Consider the following 13,657-nt stretch of genomic DNA (forward strand, 5'->3'; position numbering starts at 1 on the left):
TGGCTCCCTGGGACACCTATAATGATGGAGATGCAGTGCAGAGTCCTGGTGCCAGCGGAAAAGCCCCTGAGGGCAGTGGCGCTGGTGACTCACAGGTTCGCAAAATGACAAATAGGAGCTCACAACCTTTTCAAATATGAGACATCGGTGCAGAAATCAGAGCCTGAACATAATATAAGTGTGCATATAAACATGAAAGCCACTGCCTCCACCCATTCATGAGCTGCTAGTCTACATCCACATGTGGCTGAAAGTTATGATCCTTAGCCAGAGGACCTGCAGGCTACTCAGGACCTCTTTGAGTCTATATATATATAGATATATATATGTGTGTGTGTGTGTGTGTGTGTGTGTGTGTGTGTGTGTGTGTGTGTGTTACAGTAACACACTACTGTTGTATAAAGCACTAATTCAAAGCTTTGTAAAGCTCAGCACCCCACCAGGCGCTGCACTTTAATGTCAAAGGGGGCATGGGTGGAGCCTAGTGCGCACCATGCAATTATCAAGCATGATGGGACATGGAGAGAGGCGAACATCTGGCACTGCTGAATGGGGGTGGGACACACCACCACTCTCCCTCCTCTTCTCCTGTACAGGAGAGACTTTCCTTTGATCTCCAGATGGAGTTGTCTGCCATGCCTTTCTGGATCAATCACGCTGAGATTAGCTTAGCTGTCAGTATCTTGCCGTTGTTCTGCAGTTGGCCATGTCCTGTGTCCCAAACAGATATAAAACATTTTCTGGGCTAAAGGTTGAAGCTGGTTTATGTTCTCCTATTAACCCTACTACCACCACACTGTACAGCAGGCCTCCACCTACCTGTTTGCCATTTATACAGTCAGCAGTAAGACCATCTGGCTCTAATTAACATTTTTCCCACTGGCAGACTGACGCAAACATGTTACAGTTTAACTTTAACATGTTGGCTTTGATATGCTAGCTTTGACGTGTTGGCTTTGACATGCTAGCTTTATGAACTTCCACTCACAGAAGTGCAAATGTAAGCATTAATGGTTTATTAAGTCATTTTACTTTGTTTTGACATAAACATATTTAAAAATACATACAGACAAAACTAGAATTTTCTGTAATCAAAAGCTGATTCATCAACCATATGTTGTTTTCCAAAAGTCCCACAACAAGCAACATTGGCAAGGGAAAACCCCTTTAATAGGAAGAAACCTTGGGCAGGACCAGGCTCATGTAGGGAGACCTTCCTACTGATGGCCGGCTGGGTAGAGAGGGAGGAGAAGGGGGAGGACAGGTAAAGGAGAGATTAGGCAGAGATCATGGAAATACATGTGATCTCTTTTGTCAATACCTGTCAGAACTCTGGCTGCATCATTTTGGATCACCTGGAGGCTTCTTAAAGAGTTGTTTGGACACCCTGATAATAAAGAATTACAATAGTCCAGCCTGGAAGTAACAAATGCATGGACTAACTTTTCAGCATCATGCTGCGTCAGTAGTTTCCTGATCTTTGTGATGTTTCTCAGGTGAAAAAAGGCACTTCTAGATTTTAATGTGTTAGTTAAAGGACAAATTGTGGTCAAAAGTTACTCCAAGATTCCTCACAGTCAATCTAGCCTTACGAAGGGCCTTTTAATAAACCAGACAGTCTTTCCAGGCTAAATGGATCTACTATTTTCTTTTTCAGGGGGGCAACAGAATCAAGTCTGATTCTCAGTGTGGTTGCTGCACCTTCATCAATAGAGTCAACCTCTGCAGAGCTAAGATTAGAATAATTGATCCCTGGAGAAACACATGGTGGTCCTGGGCACACGGATCGCTTTTAAACTTAGCTATAGCATTATCTGAAAGACATCTGCTATAGTATGACTGTGTTCTGAATATGGAAGAATTCTTAATAACACATTTAGTGATCAAATCATGTTCTGACAGGAGTGGGTTCTGAGGGAATGCTGACACATGTTCTACCTCAACACCTTAGGTCAGAGCTAGATCAAGGATGTGGTTGATGCTATGAGTGGATTGATTTATCTGTTGAATGAAACCAATTGACTCAAGTAATTAAGTCATTACTAAAGCTGTCATTTACAATATCTACGTGGATGTTAAAGTCTCCAATAATCATGACTTTATCTGTTCTGAGGACCAAGTCAGATAAGAAATCAGACAACTGAGAACTCTGAATGTGGCCCAGCAGGGAGCCGATATACAACTACAAACAAAAGGGGCTTTTCTGCCCTTCAGTTCAGATGAGTGATGCTAAGAGTTGGGCCTTCAAATGAACTGGAGCCATTTTTGGGTCTAGGATTAATTAACTTGTAGTGATAAATTGCTGCCACTCCCCGTCCTCGACCATTATCACCAGGAATGTGATCATTAAGATGGGTAGGAGGAGTAGATTTATTTATGTTTACATACTCCTCCTCTTGAAACCAGGTCTGAGCAAGACAAAATAAATCAATGTGATGATCAGCTATCAGGTCCTGCACTAACAGGGATTTACACAAAAGAGATCTAATATTTAACTAAGATTATGGTGATTGACCGCTCCCTTGCCCTGTACTTGGTGAACTTTTAATCGTGGAACAGAGAATACCGCTATAGTGTTAAACATTTTATTGTTGGTGGATGAGGGTTCTACAGAAACAGCAAAGAAGGGCCACTGCATTATGGTCTGGACCCTGGTTTGTCAGGTCACTTTGGATCTAATAAAATTGGCCAAGTTCCTAGAAATGAGAGAGACACCATCCCGGGTGGGATGGACACTTAATGGTCTTACTTAATCAGACCAGCTTTTCCCCAAAAGCTGTTCCAATTGTTTACAAAGGACACCTGGTTTTCGGACAGCCAGCGACGAAGCAATAACATGCAATTAAACATTTAATCGTTGACCAGATTGGGGAGGGGACCAAAGAATGCTATCGAGTCTGACATTGTTTTTGCGTAATTGCGTACTATGTTAATTTTGGTGTCCTCCGACTGACGAAGCCGAATGTCACTTGCTCCAACATGAACAATATCCCATGGTGAACACTAGCTGAAGAACTAATGTTACTTAAGACACAAACTAGGGTGGAGGAGTCTTTGGAGACACATGTTCACCGTCTAGAGCACCGGCTTGTCATGTTTAGGATGTTGTAGATATGTGACATCATAATCTTGACTTGCAGGCACATTGTCCTTAGTCCAATTACGGGTGTTGTGGTGTAACGTAATAGAAAACCAATGTGTCCTTAAAGACAGAATGGAAAAGCTTAGTCACTTCAGTCATTGCAACATCAAAGAAAAGCAAACATCAGGAAAATATGAAAATCCAGAACGCCCTACTCAGTGCACTAAAGAGATGTCATCTTCATAGACCAGGTTTGTTTTTCTTTTTCTGTTACATATATAATATCAGTAACTTGAGATTTATGCTGTGCTGTTTGCAAATCAAATTAAATCCGCTGACCTGACTCTTTCTTTTGTCCTTTGCGTACTACTACTCGGATTTAGAAGATTTAAACAGATGTTGTCACAACACATTCACACATTTTTTTAAACTTCATTGGATGACAAAGAAATGACATAGCTTTGAAATGCTAACGTACAAGGAGCAGCTCTCAAGCAAGGAACAACATCTTGGTCACATTATCCCATTTGGTTTAAATATGTGCTTCAGGCTGACTCACATTACAGACAATGGTCATGGAATGAGACAATGATGGCCCTTATTAGAATTTTGACTTTGAAAGACTAAAAACACAACAAATTTTGGGTTGAAATTCCTGAAAAACCTAAACAGTCACATCAGTGCTCAAACCAACAAAAACACTGTCTTCACTTCTCTTTATTATTTTCTAAGTGTGGGTTTGGGAGTTTCTCAATTTTCAACAAATAGCAGGTTTAAATGCTTTTCTCTTTCAGCTACTCCTCCTTTGGAAATAACATGCACAGTAGCTTACATCATTGTTTTTTGGTGATGCATAGATTTTTTTTAAAAAGTCCAGGTAAAGACTTGTAAAGTAGATCAGAGAACTCAAAGACAATAACCTGGATGGATCTGCAGTTCAAAATGAGAATCTGCCCCTGGTTGGGTCAATATTTTTAATGTAACTAAAGGGCAGATTCTGAACGGGATAAATCAGTTAAGAAGATGAGGACGAAAGGGACTTGTAGTGATTTCTTATTTGATTTTGAGTGACTTTGTTATGAGCTCTAAACTATGTGATAATTCTATTAGCCTAGTGCTTTCTCTAACCTTATTCTCAAATATTGCAGACATATTATTGTGAAGTTGCAGAGTAAAAACAATATGTGTAAATAGTGTAATTACGCTGCTTTAACAAGTGAGGCTAAGTTTAATTACACACCTGCAGGTTGCGTCCATGAGGCGACAAGTAGAGCTTCACACCTGTTTATGTAACAGGAGAGAATGTGAGGAAGACAAAGGCCTGGGACGTAGTAGACGTACAGCGTTGTTCCCAGAGGTTTACAGGCAGGGGGGAGGGCCCTCCAACGTCCTTCACATTGTTCTCCAGCAAGCTATAGGTGCAGATCATGTGAAATGACACCCATGATAAATGACACTAAAACACTCCAGTCGTGGCGTTTGTATATTTCTCCAAGCCACCAAGCTTCACAGCTTCACTGCTCTGCATTCCCGTCCTGGATATGTCATCACTTCTGCCAACAAAGGTGGAGGAGATTTACATTTGAGTCATTTTGCTTGATTTTTATCAGTATAACAGGAGTTTATACATGCGTAATTGTCCCTCAGATCTGGATCTGGGTACACTTGTTCATACATTTCATCTTCTTCACACAGCATATCACTTTGCTCTTTACTTCATTGAAATCTTGCCCGTGACTTTATCCTAGATGAGTGAAAAAGACAAAAAAGTGTTTTGTTCTAAAATGCTCTAACCTCCGATCTGAGTCTTGTGTATTTAAGACTAAAATCATGAGCTGCTTGAAACAGACAAGTACAGAACGGTCTTTGATCAGGCTTCACTTCACTGTTTGTCCAATATTAAAGCAGTGTTTCATCTCAGTAATTTCATGTTTTTCTCCACAGTTCCTGGAGATTATCTCCAAAAGCCGCTCTCTCTGTTTTTACTCAAGGTCTTTGGTCAAGAGCTCAATTCAAGGGAAGTGGCAAAAGGCCAGGAATTTGCCTTGAGATGCATGTTTGACCAAGGTTCTCCTGGTCAGCAAGCACAACCTTCAGTGTTATTGTGCAACTCGGAGGGACTTTTCAAGGACCACGTTTGGAGACAAAATATTAAGACATTAACACATTTTTTTTCAGCCCACAGTCATTCCAGTGTAGCCTGATACCTGATGTTCTTGTGTCACAGTCCCATGTCAATACAAAGACAAGGTTATGATAGGAAAATGAGTTACACAAACAGGTCTGATGTTTCCCAGCTGTGACTAAGAAACATGCTTTGAACAGAACATAACTCCATACGTTTCCTTCTCCTATTTGACGGTTTTTACAGTTGGACACCTGTCCATTGCTGGACTCAGACAGTGTGGTACATCGTTGTTCTGCCCCTTTGAATACCCCAGAAGCTGCCGTTGATTCCAGTCTGCACACAAAGAGATAATTGAAGGGCAAAAAACAACGGGACATTCTTTCTCAGGAAGTGGACAATGGGAGTTCTCCTTTTGGCTCACCCTTTCATCTTCGAGTGTCCGCAACAAATGCAATTGTTGGGACTCTGTGATATGGGGTAAAGCTGAAGCAGATTCATCACTTTTAATTAACTGTCGGTAATGATCTCATTATTGGAGGAGAGCGGGTTCACTGAGCTCAGTGCTGCGCACAGAGGTGAGTCGGGGGTCATCGTTCTGAAGGAACCCCACACTGCTCAACAAAACACAGAGGAATTTGTCCCAGTGTATCAATTCAGAAATAACTACACTATTTCCTTCAGTGGAAAGGTTGAAATGATCTTTTTAGCCCAGTTAAACAACTGCCGCTTGAGGTTTTGTTCACACCACACTTTAAAAGAATTAAACATCAGATTATTAAATTGTTCAATTTGCGTGAAAATGTGCACCAACCCAAAGCAGGGAAATGTTCATTGGCCACAAATCCAATTAAGAAGGTAACAGTTGGCTGGACTGTTGAGGCTTTTTTGCATTTTAGGCACTCACCAAATACCAGGAAGGACAAGACTTCTGCAGGAAATCTGTGACCGGATAAATATGCAGGCTTATTAGAATATCTACAGTAAAAAAAGAATTAAGCCACCAATAAGTTTAAAATCAGTACTGAGCATGATAAGAAACCAAGGTTAGGAATAAAGAGTAGGAGTGCTGAGGACAAATAAGGGTTATAAAGAGAAATCTTTTTATCTCCTGATGCACCAGCAGAACAACTGACTCCCATGGGGGCCATCCTCAACCACTCCTATCTTCTGCCTTGTAAATACTTATACAACTCACTATGAGTGTGTACTCACATGCTTTTCCACATAAGAATATTCATTGAAAATGAGGGGATTTTTCCTGTTTATGTTTTGTGATCTGATCATTTATAAGATGTTTATTACTGTCTCTTTCTCTGGGGGCTGTCGTCTTCTAGTGTCTTGCAGCAGTGTCTTGGAAGCCTTATCTGCAATCAGAAATTTTACACTGATGAACATATTCATATCAATGAGTGTGTGGTTATCACCCCCAAAAAAGATACTGGACACTTGCTTTTGGTTCCACCCCAATATAGTAAGAAAGACTAAATTATAGTGTATGTAATAATGCTGATAACCTGATAGTGACCAAATTTGTAAGACCTTAGGTTGTGGCTTAGTAGCATAATTCAAATTTTCATCATAGTAGTTAGACTGTCATAAAAACAGGAGCATATACAGACCCTGCATAAATTATGAATTCTGTGGCATGTTCTCACTCACAGTTCTAAAGAATGAAGTTTGGTCAGATGCCACCTTAGACTTCACATAACTGATGTGAGAAGAGGCACTCTCAAACATTTTGGCAGTTGAATGAATATCAACATCATTCTGGACACCTTGCCATGAACATATATCTGAATACTCAGAAAAGGGAAGTAAATAAGAATGCTAGCTGTGACAATAGCAGGTTTCATTGGTGGCGTGTAGGTAGAAAAAGTTATTGGTAGTTTAAGTAGTTCAAAATGTTACTTTAGATTGCATCATCTGTGCTCCAAGTCATCAAAATTAAGATTCTTTCTTTTTAGTTTCCACCTATTTCACTGTTTGAATTCACCTCCAAACAAGTTTGGTCTGCCCAAATTCTCACAATATCAAAGTAAAAGAAAGAAACAATGTCATTTGTGTTTGTTTTGTTAAAGTTCAACTCGAAGACCCTTAAAGACTCAATTATGTTCGAAAAAGTATTTTCTTTCCAATTGGTTTACATGACATGGTATGTCTCCGTCATATTTGATGATTGCATCGGCATTTTTCCAGTCTCTTGCCTGCTGTTGCAGATTTATTTCCTTAGCCTCCTCCTGCCATTATACAATCTAACAAACTACGTCTAACAACTGCCCTAAAAATTACAACTTTCAAAATCGGAGAGACAGGTGAATGAATGGTTTCTGTGTCCTCCATGCACTGGTGAGGGTTGCATGACTAATTTTAATTCAAAATATTCAATAATTCCCAAGCTGCTTTGATCACCTGTGTGTCTGTTACTAGCAGTGACAGGGATGAAGCACACGCTGTTTCATTCTCTATTTGGAGATTTGCCAGAGTCTATTACTCCTGATAGGCCAGTGTGTGCTGCATTATAATACGTCACAGGATGTTTTACTTGTCTATAAAGGTGATATATGAATGTTTCTGTACTGTTTAACTGGAGTCATACAGGCAACAGGAAGAGGATGCTGGGAGGCAAACTTCAGCTTCAAAGGAGGGGTGTTTCCTGAACTTTTTAAAGCCAAACACAGAGACAGCACGCGATACAGCATGTGTGTGGGCTGCATATTGCACCGTTGGATAGTCTGTGTGAGCAAATCAGTTTGTGGTCAGATGACCCTCCTATCCTAAACATAGTGTGGTGGGCATCTGACGTCAAGTGGCAGACTGTAGGATGAGCCCTGATAAAACATACATAGCTTGTGACAGAGACTCCAAATGTCCTTAAGGCTTTGTACAATCCAATCGATAACAAAAATCACGATGACACAGGAGTATGCTCCATCTATCATTATTTTTAGGTCCCAGAAAGATCACATCTTCATCTACAGGTGCATTTTCTGAATGCGAAGCTGCTGCCTGCACATTCAAGCAGTGTGTCTGTGTAGATTCTCAATCATCCAGGTCATAGTTATCCAAGGTAGTTTTCTTTGTCAACTGGACTGTTTTTCTTCTCTTTTCAAGATGTTTCACTTTCTATGCAGAAGGCTTCTTCAGTTCTGAACTGACAAACTACCTTGGATTCAAGCAGTGTGTTTGTTAATGTGATCGAATGACGGGCAGGCATGTTTCACAGACCTGAAATTATATCCCAAGCATTCAGCACTGCGTAGGGCCACAAAGGGCTCCACACCACCTTGATGTGGTAAGACAGTTCATTATAACAGCACCAAAACTAATTATGCCAAGTTCAGAGGCCTTTACATTCTCCAAATGAATGAATACTCCCTCATCCACACAACACTAAGCTTTCTGGGAAAAATGAAAAACAAATGAATGCTGCTATTAGAATTTTTCTACATCTATTTTCTTTGGAATAAATAATCCATATAAGTGATACACCCCATGTCACGTCCATCTGTACATACTATTAAATTTGTGCTTTAACATGGATGGATCTGGCTCTTTGCGAAGGGCATGGTTCCCTCTGTTGTTATTCAAAACAACACTCAACTCTCTGATGTTGGAAGTAGCCCCAGGGCTCTAAATGTCATGCCTCTGATCTCTTTTTTACTATTTTCTCAAAGGTCGGCCTGTGCTTGTTCAGTTGTTGCCAGTTCCACTTAGCTGTCTGCGCACCAGTGCTGATGTGATTGTAACGACCGCACATGCTAGATGTCTTGAGTTGTGAGCCTTCTTATGTGTGAGATAAATATCTATAATATATATCAGGCTGCAGAGCATGTAGGGAGTGCTGGCTCACACAGAGAACTCAATAAGTGTTTGTAGATGAACATCTAAATTGGAATAAACTTCTGTCAACCAAGCAGTTTGCAGTAGATGAACTATAGAATCAAGCCACTTCCTTCCACTAGGTGGCAATTTACCTTGTTTTACTTTGTTGTTCTTGGGCCACATGTCACGCCATGATGATCCATAAAAAGTTCATCAGTGAGGTAAAAAATCAACGGTAACAATTGAATCACCATTGTGGCACTCTCTGCTTCGATCGAAAAATATCTGGCCATGGTTCGCTAGGTTACTAACAATTGCGACCACACACAGCAGACTGTGAACAACTCAGTGGGTCACTTCTGCTTCCAGGGCAGTGAAATAAAGGTGAAATGTAGCGCATTTGCAGATCGATTTACAGTTTATAATCATCATGTGCAAGTCTTTGAATGGAGGAAATAAGACCTCCCCAAACATGGGGATGATATGAAAAGTCCAGCCAGAAACACCCCAAACAGTGAACTGAACCACAAAAAGCTACTGCAGAATGCTGAAGTCTTCTTCAAAATTTGAGCATTCAGCCACATAAGACTTAAGAAAATTAAATACTGCTGCAATCACCAACACACACACACACACACAAATTACAGATTGTAATCCATGTCATCTCATTAATAAAACAATTTTGATCAGTGTGTGTCCATGTCTTTTGCTTACGGCTAGAGTTTTAGATGATGATGGCCTCTGTCTAAACATCCCTCTGGGGGTTCTAAGTGGACACCATAAACACTGTTTACATAATGAAGAGCTGGAAAGCCTTCAGTTCACCTCCCCCGCCTCTTTCTCGCTCATGCACACACACACACTTTGGAGATTCAAAATGAAAGAATGTGTAAAATACTTTAATTAACATGTACAAATGTACACTCCTCCACTCTCATCCTCAGATATACAAAGCAACCCAGTAATTCTGTAGCAGCCTGTGTCCACACAAACTAGTGTCTGCTGGTGGCTTTGCTAAATGAAGTGCCTCCTCTAAACAACCTTTCATTAAACAAGCCTCCAGGGGAGGACACTGGACAGCATGGTAAATATTTGCCCTCTACCCATCGCTACTCATCTATTTATGTTTCTACAGGGACAACTATTGGACACACACTAAATATCTCAACTAAAACTTTAAAAATGATTTTTCATACGATAACAAAAATATTGGGCAGTTGTTTTTAGTGAAAGAGCTGTGGCACGCTTAATCACATTGTGACATTTCTCCTTCAAATACATCAACACATATCATTGCATGTCAACACTAAGTGGAACGTCATAAGCCATAGCTTACGCACCTAAAAAACATATTTATCTACATTTTTGTTTGTGCAGCTCTGCAATGCTGCAAACTCCTCTTCAGGAATTTCTAGATTATCCATTTATTACACCTGTACTTCATAAATAGCAGGTAGCATGACCACATGGTGAAGAAGGGCACTGGTGACTGATTTATCAGGTAATTAAATCCTGTGGGGGTGCACGGCAGGCTTCAGTCCATAGTGTGTGTGTGTGTGTGTGTGTGTGTGTGTGTGTGTGCGTGTGTGTGTGTGTGTGTGTGTGTGTGTGTGTGTGTGTGTCTGCGCGCACGCGCGCACAAGCTTCCACCCATTCGGTTGCTGTGTAGTGTCTACAGAGTAGGCTTGACTCATTTATCAAGGACCCTACACAGACTCCTACAGGACAGATCACTGTGTCCCTAACATTACTTCACAGTAGGATTAAAATAGTAACCAGCTCCACTTGTTTATGTATTTTCTCCTACACATTTTCATTTAATTGAATGCTACTAGATGTGGAGTAAACAGAAACCAGCTCAAGGAGAGACTGATTGAAGACGTCTGTAAATTTGAGCTCAGGGAGGCTGCCAGGTGGCATTTGTGTAGTCCCTACATTTGTGTAGTGCCTATTCTTTCTGAAGTCCAGACTTCAGAAAGAGTAGGGACTAATTCCAGAGTGGCACAGACACACATATGCATGTGTGAACGCTCATTACAGTTTATGATATGCCTGCCAGCTATGGGGCTATGATAGGATCTTCTCCAGAAGCCACCACCATGTAGAACTTAGTCGTATTAAACAGTTCTTGATCTTGTTACCTAACCTAATCCTAATACTCAGAGCAGTGACGCTCAGTCTGAAAACTGGACAATGGATCACATTTATTGCAATCTTATGCTTTTCAGAAGCTTTTATATCCACCCTTGAGAGCACACGACAGAAATTCTATGTCTCAGTTATCAAAACAAAGCAATTATACCATAAGGAACATTCTCCCTCTGCATACACTTTAACTGAGTCATCAGGATTGAAACACTGCAGTACTGGGCACCTTAATTGTTACATCAGCTTTGCTGGATGATCAAAATAGAAAAGAAAAGAAACTATGAGCATAAAAGTCACCACCCAACACTACTAAGATTCATATGAGTGGAAAAATAGGCATTTGTGACATGTTATTCCATAAAATGCTATGAATGCTAAGAAACAGTTATGTCCAAGCTTTGCTTAATGGCATGTGCAGAAATATGACAGCACCAACTCTATCAGCATCACATGAACAGAGAATTTTCTGTGGATTTTGGCCGCATCCTTTAATGTAGTAATAAGGTACAACACCTCCATTGACACATATTATGTGCCCAAAAAAAGTCAGGGATACGTCCACAAGGCAAAAAAAATAAATAAAAATCAGCAGTCGTCAATATAAATTACTAAACTCATTGACATCTAATTGAAATGTAGTCCTCTCTGCAACTATGGAAAATTTTGTACAGACTACTAAATATAGCATAGGTGGTGTTTGCAGGGGAAACCGTTTTTAATCAGAAAACCCTGTAATGTACCCAGACAGTCAATGAGCTAAACATCTTCTTTATTGGAGTGGCTATTTGTCCTCAGCAACTAACCGCAATCAAACTATAATAAAACAAAATCAAATCAAATGGCCACTGAGGCACCTATACAAAGTGGATATTACGCAGGATATAGCAGACTCAATCATTCAAGCAAAAATAAAGTTTCATAGGATTTATTCCCCCAACACACAAAACCATGGCCTTTTGCTACGATAAACCCTCCCAGGTGCCTGACTCACCTGTACCTGACTACCCATAGATGTAATCTCACCCTGTGCACACCAGCTATCCAGTACCTTCAAAATAAAACCAGGGCCAAATACCCCAAATTAACTTACACAATACTAAATATCAAACAAACTACCGTATTTTCCGGACTATAAGTCGCACTTTTTTTCATAGTTTGTCAGGGGGTGCGACTTGTACTCCGGAGCGACTTAAATAAATACATTATTACGGAATTTCACATGTTCATTATTTTCACACTGACAACCACAAGAGGGCGCTCGAAGCGTGTGTACCTAAGGAACGAGTTCCCTTAGCGACGCAGAAGAAGAAGCGGTGCTTCGTCTATGGAGTTAGACTTGATTGTTTGGTAAACTTGCTCGGATGTTCTTTATGCTATAGTTATCTGAATAACTAATATGTTACGTTAATATGTTACGTTTACAAAGCAGACACGTACTCAGTTCGTTGTGGGTCATGTAGCTGAATTTGTTACGTTAGCATACCGTAACCCTATTGCTAATCCATGCTAATTGCCTTTCAAGGTGAAATGAATGTTCTTGGTCTCGGATTTTATCAAATAAATTTTCCCCCAAAATGCAACTTATATATCTATTTATGCATTTTTTGGCTAGTGCGACTTAAACTCTGGAGCGACATATAGTCCAGAAAATACGGTAAAGGTGCATTCCCCAAAGCTAAACCACAGAAAAATAAGTGATTAAACATTACAAAAAGTACAAATAGCTCCAACAATATATTATTATTTCAAGACATGAAAATGTTCATAATGACCAAGGTCACTGGCCATCCTTAATGGAAAATCTGCCAGACCAGTTTGCAGCACACAATCAGTGCTGGGTTGCTGTTGGAATCTTAATCAGTTAGCATAATACTCAAGCTAGTTTTAGACCCACTACAACTACTGTACTGCACCGAAACAAATCATTATTATGCTAGCTCAGCTTCAGCAACTGGGAACCTGGGGCTCTTCGTAAGTTGTTATGTCACCATAGCAACTGTATTTATGCACACAGTTCCTAACTGAAGCTGTGCTGGCTATGCTGTCTGCATCATATCCGATCTGAGTTGTTCTGCAAATCAGACCAGGCTGCGAACATGCCAAAATAGTGAACTACTTTGCGACTCCTTTAGATGACTCCATCCTGCTCTGCATGATGTCATAGCACAATGTGGTCAGAGCAATGAAAATCACTTCCAGCACTGTTCTTGCTCTTTTCATGGAAAGCCTTTTGCGTTTAATGCGTTCACAAACTCTATCCACAGATGTTGATTTCTGGTTGGACAACTGGAGGGAACTCAAATCCAATTAATTAATGCTTTAATAAAGCCCTGAAATGTCATAGAAATTGCAGAATAAAATAAGAAAAGAGCAATGATGGCAGGTATAATCTCACCCTATTCTGATGCTCACCCACAAAACCCTTACTGAATTATCCTGCTTCATAAGTTACACTTTTAATGTCCCTGTCTGTGGGG

At 40.3% G+C, this 13,657-nt stretch overlaps 1 long non-coding RNA gene across 1 annotated transcript; it reads right to left on the reverse strand.

The window, feature by feature from the left end:
- Positions 1–418: 418 nt before the first annotated feature.
- Positions 419–879, reverse strand: LOC115251284 (uncharacterized). Its single transcript, XR_003889856.1, has 2 exons — positions 820–879; positions 419–711 (listed from the first exon to the last, which is right to left on the reverse strand). It is a non-coding gene; the product is annotated as an uncharacterized lncRNA (long non-coding RNA).
- Positions 880–13,657: the final 12,778 nt, after the last annotated feature.

This window comes from Takifugu rubripes, chromosome 10 (genome assembly GCF_901000725.2).
Source record: "Takifugu rubripes chromosome 10, fTakRub1.2, whole genome shotgun sequence".
In the NCBI taxonomy this organism is placed as follows: Eukaryota; Metazoa; Chordata; class Actinopteri; order Tetraodontiformes; family Tetraodontidae; genus Takifugu; species Takifugu rubripes.